Genomic DNA, 12046 nt, shown 5'->3' on the forward strand with positions numbered 1-12046 from the left:
GCGGTTGTTTGTTATTTCGTACCCGATTTCGGCCTCAGTATTCAAATATAAAAATTCTTCCAAAATACCCGTTACTCTTGCGATTTGTGCGCTTATCGTTTTGTGTTCTACATATATTCCAATAATCCAATTGATATTGAATAGTCCATCCGTCATTGTGCCGATGAAAACTGATATTTCTGTCAGTGTGAATACAGCCCTACACCCGACCGTCACTGTAGCATCGAAGGAAGGTATAGACCTTGGTGTTGGATCTCTTCCACAGATTATCGCAGGACAGTTACTTCCAACATTTATGATGTTGATCTTCTGTATCCGTCTCCATGTGGTGATTTCAAAGCAAAAAAGTATACAAGCGCAGCTGACTAAAGTTTTAAGAGATAATCATCCTCTTGATACTGTTAACACCGTGGCAGTAATCGTAACGGGGTTTATACTCCTGTCAGAAATACCCAAAAACACTATTTCTGTGATTTATTGTCTAAACTACACTGGCGTTGTAGAAATCAGCACAAATACTACTGTATTTGCTACTCTGATATTTTTATCGAATATATTCGGTGCATTAAGTTACTATGTAAATTTCATTGTATGTTATTGTTCTGGAAAAGTGTTTAGAGACTCGTTGATATCTGTTTTGAAATGCTCAAAAGTAACGGAGTGAAAGGGATTTTGATTTGTGTCATTCGGGCCAAATAATGTTGTTTACTAAAATAGATATTGATGAAGAAATGTCCTTTACCAGCCACGCTAGTCACTCATATCTCTAGGACTTCTCGGAAGAGAAAAAAATGTGGGGGAAAAAATAGTGTGAAAAAGGGACGAATAAAAAAAACGATCGCTAGTTTCAGCCAGGATGATGTTTACGTCTCATGTCTTCAATATCTTCGGAGAAATCGGTTAGTGAAATATTAACTGTCCTGCAATGATGTTGACTATAATAAATGTGGAAACATATTATGCTTATCATGTTATTTTTTGTTTGTCATTTGTGATGAGAGTAAGTTTACATTGTGACAGTAGTTCATTGGAATTTGCCAGATATTGTGCATAGAAACTGTTAGGAATTGTCAAGAAATAGTGTTTAGTTATCATCATCGTGTAAAATAAAACTTCGACCGTAACGGACAGCGAAATGGAGATATAGATGTCACCGATTCGTAAACAGACATTGAGCTTACGAAGGTATGTTCATCAACTCTAGTTTAATTATACGTGTAGTATGCTTCATAACCAAAGCTTGTAATTAATATCTACTATCTACACAGAAAGGTTAAAGGATTTTGTTACATTGCACTAACAATCATGTAAACTATTTGTTTTCTTGTTTTTGTTTTGTTTGTTTGTTTAGAATTATACTGGGACGCCATGTTGCAGTGTCTGTTGATGACAGTTCAGTATGATAGCACTTTAAAACGTCACTACGTTATTTTGTGACAAGGTCTTTACCATATTACAAGAACGATATATCCTGTCATTCAATAAGAGCAAAACAACTGTTGTTTTGTAAACAATATGGTTATTAATCAATATAAAAATGGTAAGCTATTGAGATCAACATAATATAAGTAATTTCAGCAATGATAGGGAAATCTACTCTCGATACGGAGGTAGGTCATACAAAATGAAACTTTGAATCATTTAATATAACATATCCAATAAGTGTAAAATTAGATAAAAAAAACATGTGTAATTAATGAAAACAATCTAAGTTAAATGAATTATAGTTTTTACAACAGTAGAATGATTGGAAATGTAATGTTATCACCGGCAACAGGGACAGGCCTGTGGTGGACCTGTGGACCCGTGGTGGACCTGTGGACCTGTAGTGGACATGTGGTGGACCTGTGACTCTGAATATTTTAGGCCGACATATTGAAGCCGTTTTCGGAGGGACTCGGAATATGAATACAAGCATTAATATCTTGACTGACAAAATCACGATCTGCATGTTTTAATATTTTCAAAGTGGAGCCGGATATTAATCATGACGAGAGATGTTTAGGCAAGCTCTGAAGAGTGTCGTCTTATTACATATCGGATAGCATTCTTATGTTAGAAGAAAATTCATGCTACAGATACTGCGTTTGGCTTATGAAGATGATCGTTGGAGCTATTCTTGATCTGTTAACAGCAGGAGATCTCGAGATTCAAAAGTTAATTTTCCAGTAGTCATTTAGATTTTGCTCACATCCTTGTTTTCTGATAATGATTTAATGGTTGTGATTAAATGTATTTAAGTTTTTTTTTGTTTTGTTTTGTTGTTGTTGGTTTTTTTTTTTTTGTCAGAAAGTTGGAAACAACAGACTACGTGTATTTAACAAGACCACATAAACGAAAAGAATTTTGGTTGAATTAAGACAAGTCTTTTGTTTTGACATTTCAAAAAAAAGAAATGAGTGAAAATATCAGAAGTATTAATTTGATTCAACGTTGATATATTCGCAGTGAGATTTATATATTAATCAATAAGCCAAAGGTTCCGATGGACCCGTCGTCATTAATCTATCGGCAGTCAATGTAATGTTTATTTATAATATTCGTAGGGGATTTGTTTTCGCTATTTATATTTTCCTTGTGTTGTGTCGGTCTGAAGTGTCTTAATGACAATCTTTTCTTGAAGCAGACCATCCAATAACGTATTTGCTTGTTTAAATTCAACCCCGTTGACAATACATATGCCCCTGTTGATGTCCTGGCGTGACGGCTGATTGCTGCCTTAATTTCTTCATTCAGTTTTTGTATTATTTATTTGGTGTAGCTGAAAATAAAAACAAATACCCCTATGTTCTGCCAAGACCAGCGGCTATCACTATTTGATCGAGTCTCGTTGTTAACGTTTGCTGCTAAACGTTAAAAATGTATTGGGGATTTTTTCGTTGTTTGTCTCAGATGACTTGTCCCCCTCTCCCACCCCTCCCCCTACCCTAGCCCAGGCTGATTACGTTGCATCCTTTTCAATAGATGACTGGACACACTATGACATTTCATTTGCAAGGTTTATTCAACAAATTATTGGACATATGCATCATAATTAGATAAACCCGGACACACAGCAGCCTCCCAAAACATACACAAACAACCACACGCATACATCTGGCATACAGGGTAGGCCGTCATTGAATGACTACAAGCGGTGATAAGAATTTAAGCGTAAATATCGAAGCTATACTGATTTTAGGATATTTATTTTACATTGATTTATATCTTAGAATTAGAATGTCGAAGCAGAATGGAAGAACAATGCATAGTCAAGCACATACATTGAATCTAAACCAAGATATCCGTTTAAGGATGTCGCATGACAGCTATATTTTGATTGGTTAGGAATATACACCACGTGTACTTAATCAACAAGACAAGTTAAGATCATCAACTCGATCTGTAATGATATATCACAATGACAAATATTTTGATTATTATATTAAAATCATGTGATTTAAAAGATCACTTTTATAAAACTGCTGATTCCGATGTGGGTGTGGTCAGTTGGAGATTATCTATTTGCTGCCGTAAGGCGATAATCACTAACCCCACATCAAACAGGTATTCAGCCGAGTTTGTATACAATAGCGCTTCGCCTTTACACCTGTGATTAGTTTATCCTCATATGTTAATGCTTAAATGGATATAATTACAAGCGATCAGTTTTTAAAACACAGTCACTGTTTACAGTTGTGGCTATTTCTATTAATCTGTACAATACGTAAATAACTTGTGAAACGTTGTCAAAGTAGCAGTTTCCTGTTAAATTGTGAACAATGTTTGTGAAGCGTTGGCATAGTAACAGTTGACTTGAAGACATTGGCCAAATGTTGGTGAAACGTTGTTCAAATAACACCTGGCATATACATTGGCCAAACTTTGGCAAATACATTGCTTTGATCATCCCATTATCAAAATATACTGTAATGTATGCCTTGTTCTTTATTTTCTTCAACTAAAAATAATAGTTTTGTGCCTTTTTGGTACAGAATAATACTTCATTCCGGGTCAAATATGAATAGAATGTCCCCAGCTGACCGCTAGTCAATGGGGCAAGTATTCCTGGCAAAGCTTGCTAGTGATCATTTCACTTTACAATATCGAATTGGAGTTCATCACAGTCCTGCATATTACGTAATGATTTACAAAATTTGCCATCACCAGCGAAAAAGAGAGAATTGGAAAAATATTCAAAAGAAGGTAAATCATCTATGAATCAGAAAGACTTTTGGGCCTAAAATAGACCCTTGGGTACAACGGATGTGACGTCACACCAAGCATATTATACCCCTTTCACTATAACTTTGTGCAGCTTGTCACTTAGATAGCTAAAATATGTTCGAGAACGCCACAATTATGTATTTTGTATAATAAAAGATAATGACAAACTGTATCAAATGCTTTAGAAAAATCAGAATCAATTGCCTGGACTAAGCTTTGATAATAAGATCAGTACAATATGCTAGATTTGTATCAGTGGATTTATTTTGTCGTAAATCGTGCTGATCATCACAGATGAGAAGACTCGCATACCTAGAAAAATCTTCATTAGCACGTTTTTCAGCGATTTTTTATAAAATTTGTAACAAGGACACTGTTTTTTAGTTGATGACATAGTTCCTTTTCCCTGCCTTAAATTAGGAATAACACTGGCTTTTGTTTTAAATATGTAGGAATGTGCTTTCAGTGAGTGATCTCTTAAACAGATTGCAAATAGGTATACGTAATTCATTTGTGCACACTCTTTAAAAAAGGTTCGCATATTAACCTGCCTGTTTTTCTAGGATAAGAAATTGATACCATTGAAATGATGATCAGAGTACTACGTAAGAAAATTATGGAACTAACACTCATACTATTGACCCGGCTTTATTGAAAGAAAAGCACAACAAGGTCTAAATATGAACTCCTAGCGGGATAAGTTATTGCACTTAAAAGGCCTAATCACCCAAAACTCCTAAGCAAATAGTCTTAAAAAAAACTATATTACCTAGAGTTATCAGATTAATAATCATAAAAATGGTTTGTGTTTGAATCAATCATCGACATCAAAATTGTATACAAAAAATATCGCTCTCACGTCACAGAGATGACGCTAGTTTGGCGTTTATATAAGTCGGTGCATAGGGTAGATTCATTATCAATTCACAGCGGCTTATCACAAACAACATGTCATTGGTACATGCCCGGATACTGCAGTAACTTTTTGTACCAGGTTGATGAAACAGGGTTTACTTTAAAAAGATGAATAGCATTTGTTAGTGGATCATGATTTAGGCTAAAACAACTTTACAGTCATGGTGTCTTTTAGAATGAGATGTTTGATATTGTTGATAATTAATACTTTTGCGTTTGGACAAATCCAGGACTATCAACGAAAAATTGAGACCTGTAAACACATTTTTCATTCTTGCAATAGTTTGTCACCAACACGGAATTTTCTCTGCCAATGTGATTCAGCTTGCAAATACTATGATGACTGTTGTTTTAATGCCAATACAGGCGTAATTGAAGACAAGTCAGAGCCATTTTCTTTCATCAAGAGGACGACCTGTGAACCTATCGAATTCTTCAAAGACGGACGATATATGATGGGAGTATTTATGTTGTCTAGCTGTTCGGAAAACTGGAAAGGCAGCGACACAAAACTAAAATGTCTACAGTCCAAAGGCAGTTACCTGAAGGATATTGTACCAGTGACGGATACCAAAACTAATCTGACATACAAAAATAGACATTGCGCGATATGTGATGGTGTTTACGACATGATTCCGTGGAAAATGAATGTATCATGTTCGATGAGTTACGTGGTTGGGTTCTTACCGAACGATTCCCTAACTATGACAGTTTTTGACAGAATAAACTCTCCATTTTGTAATCACAGATTCATCCCGCACAAGGACTATCATATACGTTATTGTCATCCATTAGTTCATTATTCTATGAACCAAACGGCAACTCGGTTGCATAATAATTCCTGTTCAAATCGCGTTATGGCACCAGTCCTAGTTAGGTATATAGGTTCGAAGAACAACCATATATTTCGGAATGTCGACTGTATCTTGCAGCGAAATGATTTAAAAGCCGTTAATTGTTTAGGACCTGGGATATTTTCAGCTTCGTCAAATAAACACACTATTACTAGTTTAATAGACATATCTGATGTGTTGCGCAAAAGTGCTGATAACCAACGTTGTAATGAAACGGAGATATTCCTGTCCAATAAGGTAAGGCCGAAAAACGTTATTTTTCTTGATAATGGTATCAGTAAAACCCATAAAAGAAACTTCGTTAAACTGTTTATTTGAAGAAATTTTGGGATTAATGGTTGAACCAGTGGAATTGTTTTGATGTGAAAATACATTTTACAAAGAATTTTTATTGAAACAAATATCGGATACATAATATAATGTGTCCCATGTGGAACACCTTTGTGGGATAATTGTCTATCCCACATATCTGTACCGAGTGACCTCATGACCAGTTCTACTTTTTAACAGTGTGACGTCACTGGGAAAACCCTTCCGTTTGTTTATATGTATAATAACCTCCACAAATGCAGTGCTTTATTTTTATGTGTCATTTGAACTAATTATTAATTGTGGTCATTGACCTATAAATTCAGTCATATTGTTACTGTTTGCTGAGAATGAATCTTTTAAGGCAGGAGTATTTTTCATTGTGCTAGCAAGCATAAGCGGAGGATTATAACGCGATGTCAAACATCAGTCGGCAGTTTCCGAAAAGCCGATCACCCCTGACAAACATAAATTTGGATTTTTTGTTATCTTGACACTTTAACAGTCAGATTATTGTTCCTGGTACACCAATGGTATACCATTTTTTCTCGTCTTTCCAAATGTGTAATAGGTTTTATCGTCGGTCACCGAGAAATACAAAGTTTCTATATGGTTTCGCCATGTTGGATCGATTTCTCTCTGCATTTCACGAAAAAGCTGAGGAAAAATAGTCCATCACATGCGAGATATGTGTAATAGGGAAATTCTACCCTCGGGTGTAGAATTTGGGGTCAGAACCTCGGCAAGCCTCAGTTCCGACCCGAAAAATTCTACACACTCAGTTAAAATTTCCCCAACCCACATACCTACATATGATGGACTCTATTATGTAAACGTGCTTTTTTTCTTCTTTAATCTTGGAATGATTAAGCATTGTAAAGAAAAAATATTCCCGACGAATAAAAAAATGAAACGAAAACAAAATGAGCACCAAAAAGGTTACAATTGGCCGATACAAATGTAACGATTCAATACACACAATAACTGGATTTCTAAATTAAATGTTACCTTCCTTTTAGGTTGGCTGCCATCAACTCTACTGTCCATTTAACTTCAGACGATATAACGGTAAATGTGTTCGGACAGATACGCTTTCTCCTTACGCCTTTGAGATGTTGTTTCAAGAACACGGTACAAATGGAGAGGTATTAGCATGGCGGTTACGTGATTTGGTATATGATATATTAGATGGAACTGACTGTTTTATGTTGGACGGATATTATAAGGATAAACCGCTTTTACTACTGGAGATTATTAAGGGAGAGGATTCCACATTTCGGCAGCCTTGTTCCTTCATCAAAGTTCAAGTATCGTTGCAGTTAAAACCCGGTAACAATAGGTCTGTAGAAGATATCGAGCGACAGTTACGTTTGGAAATACTTCAGAATTATTCTAAAGTTTTTATATCAGTTTCATCCCTACATTTTTATCAACCTATTGAAAACATCGTAGAAGCGTCGTGTAATGTAAACGAATCTGTTTTAAATCCTAGATATATTTTCACAAGGTATCCATCTTGGCCAAAAGTACCTTGCGCTGCAGTTAAAGTAGACCATTCTACTACTATTCAACATTCTGGTGGATGGATATTCGATAATGTCTTGTCAGAAGAAACGGACAGCTTTTTTATAAACGTAATAACTATCAACCCCAGGGACCTTGTCAATGAAAACGGAGATTACTATATTTGTGTGGAAACCTTTTTCAGAACTTACAATAATAAGAATATTTCGTTTTTATCCGAAAATAGATACATTGTCAATATCGTTTGTGCATGTGTATCTATATTGTGTCTTGCATGCTGTCTGATTCATTATTGGGTCGTCCCTTTACTGCGAAATCAAAAAACACTATTGATGATTGTTCTAATTTGTTTCCTCCTATTGGCTCACGTGTGTCTCCTTCTCACCAACCTGATTCCGTTTACAGACGAATTATGTATATGGCTAGGCGTGATTCACCATTTCGCCTGGCTTGGTTCTTTCGTGTTCATGTTCCTTTGTTCCTTTCGTTTGAATTGCGACATTCGTACGTTATATGTTGACTGTGGAGCCAGAACTGATCACTTTTCTACTGGAAAATACTGCATGATTGGTTTCATATCTACGTCTGTCATAGTACTTGGTACAAAATCAGCGGAATTTATCGCAAACCCTGTTAAAACGATATATGGTGGTGATGCTTGTTTTATTGTAGATATGTACACTCTACTTTTTGCCTTTGTTGTGCCTGTATCGGTGATATTGTGTGGAAACCTTGTCCTATTCTGTATGATCATATATCATATATCGTCTACATCTATAGTTAGCGCAAACAGGTCAAAGAAACCCAACATCCTGGTGTACGCTAAAATATCAACTAGCATGGGTTTCAGTTGGGTTTTAGGCATACTAGCAGTGTTCACCAACTTTGAAATACTTTTAGTGATCTTTGAAATTATGGCAAATTTACAAGGAACTTTTCTTATGATAAGCATTCTCTGGAATGATCGAGTTAAAACGTTTTATATCAGCATTTTCACTAAGACACAAAAACCCAGACAGGTCATCAACAGGAACTAAAGACTACTTAGGTTCATGAGAATACATGACTGACTTGTAACCATAATTCCGAGATGGCGGTTATATCATAAGTAAATGCAGTTCGGATCAAAACAGTACATTTTTTCATCACTTGTTTTTTCTGAACATTCATTGAAATATTGTTAACTATTTATTAATTTATATATATTTATTCATTCACTGTCTAAATATATGGATTTATGTTCAACTTAACATTATAAATATATGGGAGTTTAGGTATGATGAATGTGGAGAAAGATGAATAACGCGAGAAAGCCCTCGTGCGAGAGGACAATGATTGTAATGCATAAACTACGTCTTGTCTGAATAAAAAAATATTTTTAAAAAAATCCTTATTCATCACGTAGACGTAGAAGTTTTTATTTTTCGTGATTATACCTTTGAACTCCATTATTTGAGCTTACTCTTTTTACTTTTAGCGTTGTTAAATGACTCTTATTCGACAGGCGTGCAGTTTACTACAATACATTAGTGTAAGGTTCCTTAATGATGTGTTTGGATTCGTTTCCTAGCCGAAACATACGCAGTCCCTAAAAGTGTGGCTGCTTTGCAACAGCTGAATAAATTTGGAACTGGACGACTGCTTCGTTCGAGGTTAGTATGATATAGCTCTACAACATGGATTGCAGTCTTACTGTAAGGATTTCAATTAAATATTTTAATTTTTTTTTCATGAGTTAAAAATTAAATATTAATCTAATCTGAGAATAAACTTTCAATTTGCCAAACACTGATTACAGAATACCGAGTCATGGAGGATCAGTTCATTTCTTTCGCACTTTCGCAATAGAAGAACAGTTGCTAAACGTCGTGTTTTAGAGACATCCAGTCACATTTGCATTCGAGAAGCAGGTTGAATTTCACTAGTCGTGTGGCTGTTATTGTGTCGGTAAATGTGTTGGCCACGAGGTTCAACTCGGCAAGAGCGAGTCTGCTGATGACGCAAAGTGCTGACACTAGTATTTGGCTCAGGCATCGGGTCAAAACACAATGCTTCTCCTCAGAAATTTATAGATCGCTTCTGTGTGTACAATTCCTGTCATAACTCTGAATGTCGGTCGTTCTTAGGCAATAGGTAGTGTACCTTTTCCCACATTTAGCCTATTTCGAAATGTATGGCATAAAATGGTTAAATGTGGTTTTCACTAATGATATAGAGTTATATCAAAAGGTATGCATGGAGGGTTGTTTTGAATTTGTTTTTGTTTGTTTGTTTGTTTGTTTGTTTGTTTGTTTTTTGTTGTTTTTTTTCATCGTTTTAGCAGCCATTAAGGGAGAACTTACATTTCGGTCAGTTTTGGCTTTTTGTTTTTGTTGTTGTTGTTGTTGTTGTTGTTCGCGTTTGAGTTGATGATTAAACTCCAGCGCCCGAGTCAAAAAATGGCATTGTGTACCTTATACATTACCAAAGAAGGGAGAGTGAAGTTGCAGCTCCTTTAAAATACTCTATTTTCTCCGGGTCTCAATCCTCCATATAACCTGTGTTCTGTTGGTCCATGTGGCAATCTTTCTTTAATCAGACCATCCAATAATTCATCTGCCTGTTTAAATGCAAATCCGTTAACGATATCAATGTTCCTGTTTATATCCTGAGGGGACGGTTGAAGGCTGCCCTAATGTTCTTCATTCTGTTTTGTGGTATTTTGTGTGGTTGATGTCTCCACAGGTTTTGATCTGGCCTCGCAATAAGTCAATGCCTATATATTCTGTCAATATTAGCTATTACTGTCCAATAGTCCAGTTTCATTATGAAAGATAGCTACTATACGTTACCAATGTAATTGGTGATTAATGGTAGACCTGGTTGTCCCTCTTTTTTCTTTAACAATGCTTGAGTATAGGGGGCGTACTGATCACGTCTTTTAATCAGATAAACATTCAATTTGAAAGGTTGATTTAACAAATCATTGTGCGCACGCAGAATAAACCAGCCTTTTAATCGCCTAGGCATTGCTCCTGCATACAAAATGTTATGATGTTAGTAACGTGAATCCGTGGAAATTGAATATCTTGCAATCGGTAACATTCTCATTCCTGTTTAAATCGCGTTTTGGCAACAGCCATGGTGGTGTATATCTGTCCGAACAAAAAAAAAACGATTTATTTTAAAATGTCGACTGTATGTTGCAGCGAAATGATTTGAATCCTGTTTATTGTTAAGGGGGACCTAGTATATTTTCAGATCCGATAAAGAACACACTGTCACTAGGTAAATGAACGTCTCTGATGTGTTTCACACAAGTGCTGATTATAAGCTCAAATTAAAGACAAGTTAAGATCATCGACTCGATATGTGTTGATATAACTAACACAAACAGCTGAAAGTATGTATAAAACAAGGTTATATTGCTATATTAAAACCACGTGATCTAAGATGTCAGACTTATAAAGAATTAGCTGATCATGTTGTAGGTGTGGTCATTTGAGGATTGTCGTTTTGCTGTCGTAAGGCGATAGTACCTAATCCCACACCAAACAGGTATCCAGCCGAGATAGTATACAATAGCGCTGCTCGTTAGACACATGTGATTAGCTAGGCTAAGCTATCACCTACAAATGATGTACCCTGAACCCTATACTCTAAATAGGAAGTTCGCTAGGGTGGACTGAGTATTTAAATGATGTACCCTGAACCCTGTACTCTAAATAGAAAGTTCGCTAGGGTGGACTGAGTATTTCTAACAGTCTAATATTCGGAATTTTTCGTTGCTGTGTGGTTACAGCATTTCAATAAAGATTGTTGTCACAGTTTACACAGATAGCATGCTCATGTATGGTTAGTGTTAGTTAGGCTCACCTGCGTGAATATATAGTTGGCGAAACGTTGTCAAAGAAGCAGTTGACGGAATAGATTGTTGTTTAAAGGTTGTCCAAATATCACTTGATTTGTACACATTGGTCAAATATTGGTAAAACTTTGGTAACTGCATTATTTTGAGGATTGTATTATTGTAATATGCTGTAGTATTTATAGTTTGTTCTTTATTTTCTTTAAATCTTCTTTGAAAATAATAGTTTGATGCCTTTTCGCTGAGGAATGATATGGTTTTTTTTCTGGACCAAATATAAATAAAATGTCCCCAGCTGACCGCAAGTCAATGGGTCAAATATTCCCGCCAAGGCTTGCTCGCCATCGTATCCACTTTACAGTTCACATTCAGGTCGCATAGCACGCTGACA

The sequence above is a fragment of the Pecten maximus genome, chromosome 19, assembly GCF_902652985.1.
Source record: "Pecten maximus chromosome 19, xPecMax1.1, whole genome shotgun sequence".
NCBI classification, from domain to species: domain Eukaryota; kingdom Metazoa; phylum Mollusca; class Bivalvia; order Pectinida; family Pectinidae; genus Pecten; species Pecten maximus.